The following is a 15,007-nucleotide window of genomic DNA, read 5'->3' as shown; positions in this document are numbered from 1 at the left end:
CAACTACTGAGCCTGTGCACTAGACCCCGTGAGCCATAACTACTGAGCCCATGTGCCACAACTACTGAAGTCCACGCATCTAGAGCCTGTGCTCCACAACAAGAGAAGCCACCACAATGAGAAGCCCATGCACCACAACAAAGACTAGCCCCCGCTCACCACAACTAGAGAAAGCCCACATGCAGCAAAGAAAACCCAACACAACCATAAATAAATAAATTTAATAAAAAGAACGTCATGCCTAAAGGATGTTGATACACTAACAACCACCAAGAAAATACTGTGGGGTGTGTGAAAGATTTGCACACAGCCTATAAGGAAGCTGGAAGCCACACTCATCCCTGAGACAAAATCTGGCAAGTTACATGTATCTGGAGTCTCAAATGACATGTACAAGTCCATCTTGTGGAGTTAGTAATAAACAGCACACACATACATACCCCCAAATATTCATTTGCAATCACTCATTTATGTAGAAAAAAGGAACCTCATTGTAATAAAACCTTGAAAGTGTTCAGTCTTGGGGTTCAGACTTCTCAGCTCTTCATGATGGAACAGAAGTGAAGATGCAATGGAGACCACTAAAACAAAGCTGTGTTAGTTTCAGATGTACAGCAAAGTTATTCAAATATATATATATAGATATATAGATATATATATAACTTTTCATATTCTTTTCCCTTATAGGTTATTACAAGACATTAAATATAGTCCCCTGTGCTATACGGTAGGAGCTTGTTGTTTATCTGTCCTATATATAGTAGTTTGTATCTGCTAATTTCAAACTCCTAATTTATCCCTCCCCCACCCCTTTCCCCTTTGGTAACCATAAATTTGTTTTCTAAGTCCATGAATCTGTTTCTGTTTTGTAAATAAGTACATTTATATCATTTTTTGATTCCTTGTGTAAATAATATCATATGATATTTGTCTTTTTCTGCTTCTTGAATCCTTCTGAACCCAGCTGTCCTGGCAGCATGTGTGACCCTGGGGAGAAAGGAGCCTTATGTGAGAATGTAAAGAGCTCTTACACCAAATGCTGCAACAGTGCGGGGCTAAGATATCCACCAGAGACAATCCTGCCCCAATTAAATGCAGCACAGAAGGGGAAGGGTTTTCCTGCCCCATACTATGGGGAGGCGGTTGATGGCATTAGTGTACAGGAAGAAGCAGTAGCAGGGATCTTGGCCTAAATGGGGACAGAGACCCATGCAAAACCAGGTGGAGCCACAGTGGCACTGATTGGTATGGCAGAGTTCAAAATAAGAGTAACTTGTAATCGGACCCCTGGGCACAGGTAAGACACCTCTTGGAGATGCCCAGAAATACTTGAGGGAAGAGCCTTAACATCAGCAAGGGCTCAGATTGAGAGCGTGTGTGGGTACAAGAGTGTGTACATCTGCGTGTGTATGTACTTTTGTGTATAGCAAGTAATACGTGAGCAGCCACAGGTCTTCCCTGCTTCAAGTTTCTTTCTCTGGTCCAAACTCTTCCTCCTGGTTTCTAGTTGCCTGCATCCTGGTCCAAGTCACTTAAGAGAACAGGCTCAGGAGCAGAGCCCTGGGTTCTAATCCTGCCTCTACCACATGGGGCTGTGACTTCAGTCAATTGTTTTAACCTTTCTGTGCCTCAATACTCAGGTACTAATGACCTCATTTACACAAACTTACTTTTAAGACTTTGGAGCATTCAATTAGCGTATGCCAGGAAAAATTATCTCTGCTGTATATTGGTGCTGAAATCATTTTCTCTGTTAGTTAATCCCTCCCAACCCCTTCTCTGCCTATGTCCCATTTCTCAGAGAATCTGCACCAACAATCCTTCTGAGTGGGCAGCCGGACAGGCACGCCCACATACTTAGCTACAACTAGTTGACCCAAGGCTGGACACCTAACCCATGCACCAGATTCTCTTCCAGGATCCTGAAATGCAATTCAAAGTCAGGTCAGACTATGACATGCACATAAAGTGATATAAAGCTAGAGTCAGGTCAAGTATGTGCAAAGAAAAAAGAGCCATTTTGCAAAAACAGAGAACAATGATGCAGGCAGAAGTGGGAGCAGAGACATGAGATCACAGCCTGTGAGAGGGAGAGGAAAGAGAAAGGTGGCTGCACTTCTTACTCTTGGCTCAAGGTACTCAAGGTACTCAAGGTACTCATGTATCTTTTTGATGTCTACATGTGCTTCAGCTTTGCCCAAGTGACATTCTGCTTCTTGGCACCTGTCTTTGTTTGGGCTGCTATAACAAGAATATCATAGACTGGGTGGCTTAAACCATGAACATTTATTTCTCACAGTTCTGAAAACTGGGAAGTCCGAAGATCAAGGTGTTGGCAAATTCAGTGTCCGGTGAGGGCCTGCTTCCTTGTTCATAGATGGCTGTCTTCTTACTGTGTCCTCACATGGAAGAAAAGGTGAGGGACCTATCTCAGGTTGTTATTATGAGGTCACTAATCCCATTTATGAGGGCTCCACCCTCATAACCTAATCAGTAACCCTAATCATAACCCCACCCCCTAATACCATTGCATTGGGGATTAGAATTTCAACATATACATTTTAGGAGGCTACAAGCATTCAGCACCAAACAATCCCAGCTAAAACAACTGCTCCCCACAGGGGTTCAGATAGGTGAGTACTTCTCCAAGTGTCATCATTACACAAGATGTGGTTACAGACAAGACCAGAAGCCAGATCCCAGATTGTCCCAACTTCTCCACAGCTGTTGTTATTGAAACAGTATGAGGTATTGAGTTCCAGGTTGCCTCTTTCTCTAGTCAGAGAAAGAAAAACATCATGTGGTATCACTTACATGTGGAATCTAAAAAATGATACAAATGGAATTACGTACAAAACAGAAGACTCACAGACATAGAAAACAAACGTATGGTTACCAAAGGGAAAGGGGGGAGGGATAAATTAGGAATTTGGGATTAATAGGTACACACTACTATATATAAAACAGATAACTAACAAGGACCTACTGTATAGCACAGGAAACTGTACTCAATATCTTGTAATAACCTATAATGGAAAAGAATCTTAAAAAGAATAGATATGTATATAATTGAATCACTTTGCTGTGCACCCAAAACTAACACAACATTGTAAGTCAAATATATTTCAATAAAAATTGAAAAAAAAAAAAGAAAACAGCCAGGAGAAAGCAGTGTCCCAAAAGCCAAGAGAGGACCAAGTTCAGTAAGGAAGTGGTCAAAAGGGTGAAATGTCACAAAGTAAAACAAGGATTGGGTTAAGTAGAACAAGGATTGAAAAAAATGTCCATTGGATTTGGAAATTAGGTGAGGAAATTAGAAACCTTAGTGTAGTTACTCATAACTTAGTGATCCTCCTCAACGTAGTGGGCAGGATAAAAGTTCAGATTCTCAAACAACTGTTTGATTTAGTTTCAACATTAGTTTGTCACTGAAGACATTTGATAACCGGAGACTTTAGAACATGTATAGGTATATATGTGCAGAGAATGTTACACTGACGAGTGCACGTCCACTGTGGTGCCAGGCAGGTCTCTGCCCAGGAGTCCAGTGAGCTCAGGGTAGAGTCAATGACTGAATGCTTTGGTGTTGACATCTGGTCCCCAGAATCCAAAATCCTAAATAATGAAGAATAATGGCTACCTCTTAAAAAATAAAAATTCTGGGTGCCATACCAGATGGGCAAGAAACTCACTCTGAGAGTAGAAAACTTGGAGTGCCACGGCAAGAAAAGTGTGCATTTTTAACATGAAATAGAGTTACATGTATGAAAGTGAGAAGTGGACCTGGAATACATGAAGAACAAGTCAAATCAAAGCACACTCGACAACCTAGGAACTAACAAGGAACTGATGTGTGTGGCACCAGTAAAAATGCCCCTAACATCAAAAATCAGGAGACTTAGTCTCCACATCTTGGTGGCAATGATTGGAAGAGAAAACCTCCGGAACACCACCCAAATCACTGAGAACTGAAGTCACAGAAGACGACCAGAGTTAATCGTGGGACTAGAAAGTAAGTCATCATAGAGTAACAGTGATACACCACGAATGCAGAAGACCTCTGATCAGCTCTCATAAACCTGTTAGAGGGCTTCCCTGGTGGCGCAGTGGTTGAGAATCTGCCTGCCAATGCAGGGGACACGGGTTCGAGCCCTGGTCTGGGAAGATCCCACATGCCGCGGAGCAACTAGGCCTGTGAGCCACAACTACTGAGCCTGCGCATCTGGAGCCTGTGCTCCAACAAGAGAGGCCGCAATAGTGAGAGGCCCGCACACCACGATGAAGAGTGGCCCCCGCTTGCCGCAATTAGAGAAAGCCCTTGCACGGAAACGAAGACCCAACACAGCCAAAAATAAAATAAAATAAAATAATTTAAAAAAAAAAAACCTGTTAGATACCCCTTATGGATGGTGAAATGAGAAGCAAGTGATTTTTCTGTAAAGACTATGATTCAGATATACTAGAAATATAACTGTTTCATTAACTCACCATCAGCTTGCTGCTATCCGGTCACATGTGTGTCACCTGTATAAACATATATTCTTCCATTCAGCAAAATTGAGCTGTACAAGGAGCCGAACACTCTAGGTCAGTTTGTAAGTTCTGTGAGGTCACAAAGGATGTCTGTATTACCTACCTTAGTATCCCAAGGACAGCACCCTATACATAGTCCCTGAACTCAAGAAGCTGAGGATTAGATCAAAAGGAAAGTGTGTGTGGACAAAAAAGAGAGAGGTAGAAGGAAGTGTAATTGGTGGCGGGAATTTTAGTTTGAGAGATAAAGAATTGGGCGATGAAAAAAGAGAGACCATCACAAAACACTTTGTGTGGAACCTGGCACATAGTATGCAGTCAATAAATGATTGCTATTCCTAATATTATATAGTGTGCTCATTTTAGGCAATGCCTCCCAAACTAGGGTATCTTGGGGAAACCCTAAAACTTTCAGAGAGATTTGTAACTAGCCACAAATCTGGCTTCAGATACAGTTTCGACCTTCTTAATTGAGCATAATGTAGTCTCTTCAGGCAAGCAAAGTGTTTTTAAGACAGATGGTTTCAATCACTTATTTTATTATTCAAAAGTCTGCCCCTCAACAGGAATCCAGAGAAGTTTAAACTGAAGATGAGTGGTCATTCTCAGCCAGAGTCATCCTCATCTTGAAAAATACCTCCTCTCATGTTTTGGTTACACTTTCCTTTGATGGACAAACATCTCCAGCTGTTTCAACCCTTGAAGTTGCCTCAAGCCTTCCTCAGGAGGCTGTCTATCCTTCTCTTCCTACAGAGCAAGGGGATCTGCATTCAGCCCCTGAGGAGTAGAGAAGGCCTATGTTTTCCCTCTGATCTTAGGTTAATTCTTTTTAGTAAATATAAATAGACTGCAGCTCCGTGAATCTCATTCACCCAGCAAAAGGAAAACTCAATATTTTAGTACTGAGTAAAATTTTTTAAAAAACAACAACAGAAAATTTAACTCACTAGTAGTTGGATATACAACTGTTGGATGAACAAAAGAAAGTTAATTGATAGAGCTGGGACCCTTCCCAAATTCATACTGACAAACATTCCATGGTATCACCAAGCACTATTGTCAATTTCATTTCATTTGGTTTTTTTTAACATCTTTATTAGAGTATAATTGCCTCACAATGGTGTGTCAGCTTCTGCTTTATAACAAAGTGAATCAGTTATACATATATATATATATATATATATATATATATATATATATATATATATATATATATATATATACCCCCATATCTCTTCCCTCTTGCATCTCCCTCACTCCCACCCTCCCTATCCCACCCCTCTAGGTGGTCACAAACCACCGAGCTGATCTCCCTCTGCTATGCAGCTGCTTCCCACTAGCTATCTATTTTACGTTTGGTAGTGTATATATGTCCATGCCACTCTCTCACTTTGTCCCAGATTACCTTTCCCCCTCCCCATATCCTCAAGTCCATTCTCTAGTAGGTCTGCATCTTTATTCCCATCTTGCCCCTAGGTTCTTCTGACCATTTTCTTTTTTTTTTTTTAGATTCCATATATATGTGCTAACATATGGTATTTGTTTTTCCTCTTTCTGACTTACTTCATTCTGTATGACAGTCTCTAGGTCCATCCACCTCACTACAAATAACTCAGTTTCATTCCTTTTTATGGCTGAGTAATATTCCATTGTATATTTGTGCCACATCTATTTCATTTGTTTTTATATAGTGTTTTGGTTTGGTTGGGTTAGGTTTTTAAGGTATAGTTTCACTTTTAACCTTCATTAGTTGAAGATCACAGCCAGTTTGGAATCCAACAATCATATGATAATTGACTCCCTCCCTGATGAAGGACAGTATGTTTGGAACATCATAATAAAAACAGATCTGATGTCACAAACACCAAGAAAATGTTCCTTCAAATGAAAGGTCAATTGTTACATTTCTCATTCTATCAAATGTGGTAGCTTCCATGTTGTAGTTATATTATTATGTGTTTTTCACTCATGTGTTACTTAAGATTGAAAGATTTAAGACTGAAAAATCTACTGTCAACTAGCCTTTAACCTGATAGATAGACCTCGGTTCCCTTTATTCCAGTGGAACTGTATGTGCTGTCTCAGAATATGCCCAACAGCATGTATTAACCATGTCAGTGACAACCCTAGAGAACAGTCCATTTTTCTTGCCAACAGTAATTCTACTGGTAATAGCTTTCTGGCTTAGGTAAAAATAGTTATTTTCATCCATCATAACACTTCCTGTTCAGCTTTTATATACATACAATTTCTACAAAGGGAAATAACTTGGGGGAAAGGAGCTTGGGTATCTTCAACATTTGTGTACTGGGCACCTGAGTTCCTCCCCTCCAATTACCCTCCCAACCTCTTCACTTCAGCCAGCTGCTCCCATGGCCATTCCTGGAGATGGCTGCTCTGCCTACAAAATGTACAACCCTATTCTTTAAGTATAATCACCTCTTTTCCCCCATCATCCTCTTCTAACAAAGCCTGTTCTTCATCTCCATGGAGACCTCTCAGTCAGAGGGGCTATTAACTTGCAGTTCCTGATCCCCTAAATGGATTTCAGGGAGTCTTTAAATATCTTTAAATACTACGCAGATTCTTCTCCCAAGCTGCAGTTTCCTGCTAGAGAAAAATTACACATCCATGCAAATTAGAGCCACAACAATGTGTGGGTGACCCACAGTGCTGCCCAGCAGTTCTCTCATTTCTTCTGAGCCAATTTTTTGTGCCTCCTCTTCACCTAGCAAATGTGCAAGCCTTACCACCTCACTGAAGTCTTCTAAATCGCCACTCTCCTCCTTCCTTCCCACAACCTGGTTGCTGCTGTTGCTTTACTACTTCCTTACACTTGTGTCCAACTTACCTTACTTAACTCCTGTCCCAGAGGAAGAAACATTAGACTTCTCTAAAATAGGAAGAGAAGAAAGACCACTGGTGGTAGTGGTGGTCACCTCCTAGATGTCCTGTTCATTGTACCAGTTATGGTTACCCCACAGAGGGGGATAGTCCCCTACCTAAAATTTGGTTCAAATGTTGAGACTAAAGCTGCCACATATGCATCAAAATGGTATGAAAATATTTATTACTCAGTTTCTGGGCATAGTAAAGCAAGCTTCCCAGAAGGTCCAAAAATGTCTTGAGAGAGTAGGGAGAGGGGGCTGGCTTCACTGTTACTGTGATTAGGGCTTGAGTTAGATGTGAAGGCCCCCGTTCATGAGCTGGTGCTTGGACTTCCCACAGCACCAAAGAAGGGAGCACTCAGACTTTCTTGCCCAGATGTGGGCAGAATGGGAATGGGGAGTTGTGGAGCTTAAAAGCTGTGAGCAAACATCAAAAGTGAAGTCAAACTCTTCGTTGCATTATCCAAGAAGAACTGAATCTTAATCCTAGATTTATTACTTACTAGCTGGATGACCCTAAAAAGGTTATGTAACCATTCTAACCTAACCTCCACACCAATTACCAGAGGCTAATAAATAAATAAAATGAGAAAGAAAGGAAAAGAGAGAAGAAAGAAAGAAAGAAAGAAAGAAAGAAAGAAAGAAAGAAAGAAAGAAAGAAGGAAGGAAGGAAGGAAGGAAGGAAAGAAAGAAAGAAAGAGAAAGAAAGAAAGAAAGAAAGGGAGAGAGAAAGAAAGAAAGAAAGAAAGAAAGAGGGAGAGAGAGAAGGAGAGAAAGAGAGAAAGGAAGGAAGGAAGAAAGGAAGGAAGGAAGGAAAGAAGGAAGGAAGGAAGGAACGAGGGAAGGAAGGAAGAACCTTCCCACTGTGTTGTTGTAAGAATTAAATAAGTATGCTCAGTGCCTAGCATATGATAGATATCCAATAACACTGGGAGGTTATCCTCTCCAAAGCTAGCCCTTTACCATCTGCCTGAATCCCTCATGCCTCCTCTAAGGCCATGCTCTGTCACTTATCATCTCTTTCTCTTGGATCTTCAATTTCTTCCTCTCCACTGGACAGTTGCAGAGTGCCCACATGCCCACAGGTTCCTCTGCCAATAAGTTCCAAGAACAGATCTTTAACTACACCTCAGGCACCCATGCCACCAATTATATTGCTTTTGGTGCTCCAGAAATTTTAATGTTGTAATTAATATCTCCCTTCTGTACTCCAAACATCTAATCGGCCACCTAATTTTGTGGATTCCAGCTCAGAAATTCCTCCCAACTGTTTTTTCTCTAACTCTACTACCACTGCTTTGTCTAATATCTCATTATCTCTCATAGACTCCTCATTGGTCTCTGTCACAAGTATCTCAAGATCTCAATTATCTTCCTTAATTACTCTGTTAAAAATATCTGTTGATTTTTTAATTATATGAAAAGCTGCTTACATTACAGTAAAGAGTAGGGAAAAAACTACAAAAGCCTTATAAATAGGAGAAACCTATTGACCTGTATAACCATGAGGACGTTGTAGAAATGATAACGTGTGACTTTGAACGCCAGGTCACAGAAGATATTCTGGATTCTACATTATACTCTCTTCGATCACTTGCTCTGGGGGAAGCAGCTGACATGTCATGAGGACACTTAATCACCTTCTGGAATGGTCCATGAGATGAAAAACTGAAGACTTCTACCAAAACCCATCACAGTCTTGCCAGGATGTGAGTGAGCACCTTAGAAGCAGATCCTTCAGCCCTTTTCACACTTTGAGATGAGCACAGCCAAAGCTGACATCTTGACTGCAACTTAATGAGAGACCCGGAGCCAGAACCACAAAGCTAAGCTGCTCCCCAATTCTTGACCCACAGAAACTGTGAACTAATTTATTGTTTTTAAGCTACTAAGATTTGAGGTAATTTTTTACACACCAATAGATACCTAAGATGGTCCCCAAAACATCTTTCTTTTTTTGTTATAGTTTTTATTTAGTATAGTTGATTTACAATGCTGTGTTAGTTTCAGGTATATAGCAAAGTGCTTCAGGTATACATACATAAATATCTATCTTTTTTCAGATTCTTTTCCCTTTTAGGTTATTACAAAATATTGAGTATAGTTCCCTATACTATACAATAAGTGCTTGCTGGTTATCTATTTTATATATAATATCTTTCTAATTTTATCTTCCAAAACTCTCCCTTGTGCTTTATACTCCTACCATACTGAACTTCTAAGAAATTCCTAGATACTTTCAGGAATCCATATATTTGCCTCTGTTAATTCTGCTACTTAATCCTCCTTCTTTATAGTCCTTCAAAACATAGCTTAAAAGTCACCTCCCCTGTGAAGCGGAATTAGTTTCTCCTTCCTCTGCAGAGCCCTGGCCCTCTTTTCCTACCTGTATGATAGCATTTATCCTGTTCCATTGTAATAAATCTATGAGCACATTTTCATCTCCCTCTACAATGTGAGTTATTCAAGGAAAAGGCCCCAAACTTGTTCATCTTTGTGTCCCCAGCACCTAAGAGTGCCAGATATAGAGAAAATGAAAAATCATTGATGAACAAATATATAGACACCTGAATAACTGACTGAGTGAAGAATTAGAGTATCAATTCTGTCTTAGCCAGAGGAGGAAACCCACACAAAACTCTCTGCATGTTAGCTCAGACAAGGGGTTAAAAAATATCTTTGTGGGCCTCCCTGGTGGCGCAGTGGTTGAGAGTCCGCCTGCCGATGCAGGGGATACGGGTTCGTGCCCCGGTCCGGGAGGATCCCATATGCCGCGGAGCAGCTGGGCCCGTGAGCCATGGCCGCTGAGCCTGCGCATCCGGAGCCTGTGCTCCGCAACGGGAGAGGCCACAACAGTGAGAGGCCCACGTACCGCAAAAAAAAAAAAAAAAAAAAATATCTTTGTGAAAGCAATGACCCATAAACCAAATTAATCATCCATAGCCACCAATTAACTAGGGAGATATTACTTGAGTAGTGGAGTTAACTAATGAAAAAATGCCAAAGAATGAAATAGAATAATTAGGCAAAATCTAAATTCTGAAGAAGACCCTGTAGAATACTGTCATAGCAGATCTCATTAAAATGTAGGTTTAGCTACATTGGGCTGACTTGTGTCTCTGAAAATACTGTAACTGCCATGAAAGGAGATACTATGACACAATTAGGCCACAAGATTGATTCCTAGTAATTCCTACACAGTTTGTAAATATCTTGCTTCTGAAGCCAGTGGCATGAATTGATTAGTAAAGTTAGCTAACAAAGGACACATTTATCTGGAACACTTGCTGTTTTCAAACCAAGAAAAATGTTCCTCCGAGGTACTGATTTTTACTAAAACTGTGGCTCAAATACTTATTTATGAAAATTCTTAAGATGCCAAAAATTCATTTACATCTCTTTAAGATTCTGTGATATTATTTTTGAAGCACTGAGAATTTTTTAAATACCACGTCTAAGTTCATATGGCCACGGCTCAACCTCGTCCACAAAGCAAAGTGACTTCTAAAATGGAAACACAGAATCACAGAAAAGGTGTGTATAACAATGTTATTTTATGTTTCATGTTTGCTAGCAATAATATGGGTCTCATGCATTTTTGTTTGTTGTTTGGGAAAGGTGGATGTTATATTTTTAACTACTTATTCAATTCCTTTAGTTATAATTTATCTAGTCACGTTTCCTCTTTCTTCTTAAGTCAGTTTTATTATATTACATTTTTCCAGACAACTTTCTATTTCATATTTCAAATTTATTGGCAAAAAGCTGTTCACAGATGTTTATTTTTTTAAATATCCACTGGATCTCTAGTTTCATTCCCTTTTTATTCCTATTATTGTTTATTTTTCTACCTCTTATTTTTTCTTAAGCTTTGCCAGAATTTTGACTATTGTATTGTTTTTAAAGAGCAAATTTGATTTTATTGAGTTGTATTATTAAGAGTTGTACACTTTTTTTTTTTTTTGCGGTAGGCGGGCCTCTCACTGTTGTGGCCTCTCCCCTTGCAGAGCACAGGCTCCGGACGCGCAGGCTCAGCAGCCATGGCTCACGGGCCTAGCCGCTCTGCGGCATGTGGGATCTTCCCAGACCGGGGCACGAACCCGTGTCCCCTGCATCGGCAGGCGGACTCTCAACCACTGCGCCACCAGGGAAGCCCAAGAGTTGTACACTTTTTTATGTATGTTTATTATACCTCAAAAAATAATCTTAGAGAAAAATGAAACCAAGCGATGTTGAACACAGGATTCAGAATGATGACTACTTTGAGTTGATGGAGGCAGGGGAATAGGATGGGAGAACCACACCATTAGATTTAGACTATTACCAAGATCTTGGCTTTTGTTTGGGGTGGTGGTTTTACGGGTCCTTAATACCTTATTAAAAATAAATACACAAGCAGGCCATGCTTAGACTAATGATGAAAATGATGAATGTGTCATGGACCAAGAATTGTAGGTGAGCCAGTTCTGTGTACCTGGGGTCCAAGGTTTGATGGGAAGTAAATAACATGGCATTGGTGCCTTCAGGTTGTTACAGATGGATGAATGCTCTTTTTCTGTCCTGGAATGCCCAGGGCATTCCCCAGAGATTCTCCTCTTCTGAAAATCTGCATCTGCATATTCCCAATATGAGCAATCTTCCTCTAGGGGCCACTCAGGAGAACCCCAAACCCTTGGCTTTTTTGTTCTGCATCCAAAATCTTCCTGCTGTAATCATCACATCTCTCTAGGCAAAACCTTTTCTCAGAGTCTCCCGTCCAATGGGTCCACATCTGGCTCACAAGAACATTCATTTTTGCCCCCATTCAATGGAAATATAGCTTCTTCCCATGAAGGCCATCTATCCTCAATCTTTCTCAGGGCATATGGCCAGCCTCTTGCTGTTATATATTTCCAAACATAAATAAAAAAAAAAAAAGTTCCTAAATCCCAAGGATACAAAAAAACTGTCTGAGTGGTTATATATGACCCCACCCTGTCCCACTCACATTTGACTGGGAGAATGGGAGGGAAGGGAACACCTAGTTCATCTACAGAGCTCCCTCTCTCTCTCTGAAGGAATTCTCACTCTGAAATTCCTCCTAATCAATATTCAAGCCTATCCTTACCTACTCTGAAGGTAGGTCAAAATAAGTTCACAAATTTCACTTGTTCTTTGTAGGTGATCTGATACATGCTGTTCTCAGCCTTTGGGGCTCCTGTCAAAATTCCCAGACCACAAGAAACATTGAATTCAGCATACTGTTAGCTAAATATGGATTGTGAGTTCATTTTTAGTAGGATCTTATTGATGGTAATTCTGTGCAAACTACATGAAAGATTTGCCCCTCCAGAGTGCTTTTGCACTCCCTCTTGCCAGGGTATTATTGTCTCAGGACAAATTTTATCTTAATTTCTTAGCAGATAGCATAAATTCAGACCCCAAACCAGCACAAAGCACAAGCTTGTCAATAACACTTCTTAAGAACTTTTTTCCACCCATGACAGAAAGGCTCCCTTGTTGCCTCTCTGTACCAATTAATTGTTTTCTTAATTTATACTTTTACTGATGGTATGGACCTTTGAATATCTTGTCCTTATGCAGGAGTCTCAGGTCCAACTCACTCTCCCTCCTAGCTTAGACCAAAGACTCATTGTCTAGTCCCACATGGATATTAAAACACTAATCCCAAGAGTACAGAAACTGGCAACCTGCAGTACTTCAACCCTACCCCAAGACAGCTGCTTACTGATCTGGATTTTAATTTCCTCCTCATTTTTGGTGTCTCCAGCTTTCCCTTACTTTATTGTAACCTTGGCTCTGCCTGTAAAACAGTGTTTGTCATCATTTTTTAATAGCCGATGGGAAGTTAACTCGCTACACCAATGATTCCCTTCCCCAATCATCACCAGTCAACCATTTAATGTTCAGTGCTCTTCTCAATGGGACATCATTCCTCCCACCAGCACCCTGTCTGTAGAAAACCTGGAGGCCCCAGTTCTATAGGCACCAATCTTTCCACACCTAAAAGTAGGTCCAGTCCCTGAATGTCTTGGATAGGAATGACTGTGTAAAGGGATGACTTCCCCTCTCACCAAAATGGGGCAGGACAGAACAAACCAGGACATCAGTGGATACATCACTCGGGTTATAACACATTCCTGCCACTCTTTCTTACCTCCCTCCTAATCTAGAACCTATTCTTCTTTCAAGGCCAAATTTAGGACTCAAAACATCTGTGTAGTCTTTCCCCATGACTGGAATCCACACTCATGTCACCTTTACCATAGTCCATGGCATTCCTTTACCACCTGATTATGTCTTGCTTCATACCATCCTTTGTTTCGTGTATTAACATACAGCAGTTCAATAACCTGCTTCATTTTTACAATCCATTGCATTCTCAAATAGAATGTAAGTGACTTTTAAAAACATTAGAACTTATGGGTCTAACCCAATGTAGTCATTTTGAAGAAAAGAAAATCTCTATTACATTCATATATTTGTACTTTTATGATGTTATCATTGCTGAAAACATTTTTCTAATTCAGACACATTTCTTTATGATCACATCTCAACTGTATTAAACCTTCAATAAAACTAAGTTCTTAGAAGGCAGAAACTGTGTTAGGTACTTCTTTTTTAAATTTCCACACACAGACCAGAGACGCACTGAAGTAGAGGTAAGGAGTGACATGCCTGTATGAGACAGGACAGAGGGACTGGAAAATGGAGGCAGGGTATTAAGGGACTAGGATCCGGAAGAGAGAAATGGCACTGGGGAAGCTGCCAAAAGAGGGACATGTCTTCAAGAAGGAGGAGGTTGTCTCTGACAACTGAGTCTGTATGCTACATCAGCCAAATTCCCAGTGACTTCAGCAATTTGACCAGGTTTTGTTTGGCTCATCAGGGATACTTTAAAAGACAAGGACTCTCAGGGGAAATAAAGTGAAAGTATTTTTTGCTCCTTGGTGTCAGACTTGTGGCTAGAGAAGAGACCTGGAGGTACTAGGACACTGTGGGAAGACCAGGAAGCAGGTTCTCTGCTCAGCTATATTTGGTGCAGAATATAAGCTTGAAGACAGGCATTCATGAACATATTATTCTCTCTGTATCCCCAGCATTTCTACGGTGCAGGCACATAGGAGGCACTCACTGAATGTTTGTTCAATGAATGAATGTTAGCGAGTTGGAGCCTCCTAGAAGCATGCAACCTTGTCTCTGGCTCACTGACAAGGTCTTGAGTACTGACTGGCTGACGACCTGAAGGGGTGAGCCAGATTCATCCTTACATCAATGGATAATTTCATTTCTTTTAAACATTGTGAACCAAAAAACCAGTTTCATGGTGTAAATGTAGGAATATTAAAGGGAAGAATTGAAGATAAACTAGAGTAAGACCTACTCTTCTTGAATGATGCTTCTCTCATTTCTAACAATAGATTTTTATTAAGCCGAAAAATTGAATATTTAAACAAATATTTAAATTCACATTTAAGTATTTAAATAGTAGTTACAAGAAATGTGTTGTCTCAATCTGGGTAAAAGTAGCAGACAGCCAAGACAAGAGACAACATGGTGATATGCAAAATCCAGGAGCAGGACGT

Source organism: Mesoplodon bidens (assembly GCF_964165515.1).
Source record: "Mesoplodon bidens genome assembly, chromosome: 7".
Taxonomy (NCBI): domain Eukaryota; kingdom Metazoa; phylum Chordata; class Mammalia; order Artiodactyla; family Ziphiidae; genus Mesoplodon; species Mesoplodon bidens.
This window is presented reverse-complemented; position numbering follows the sequence as displayed.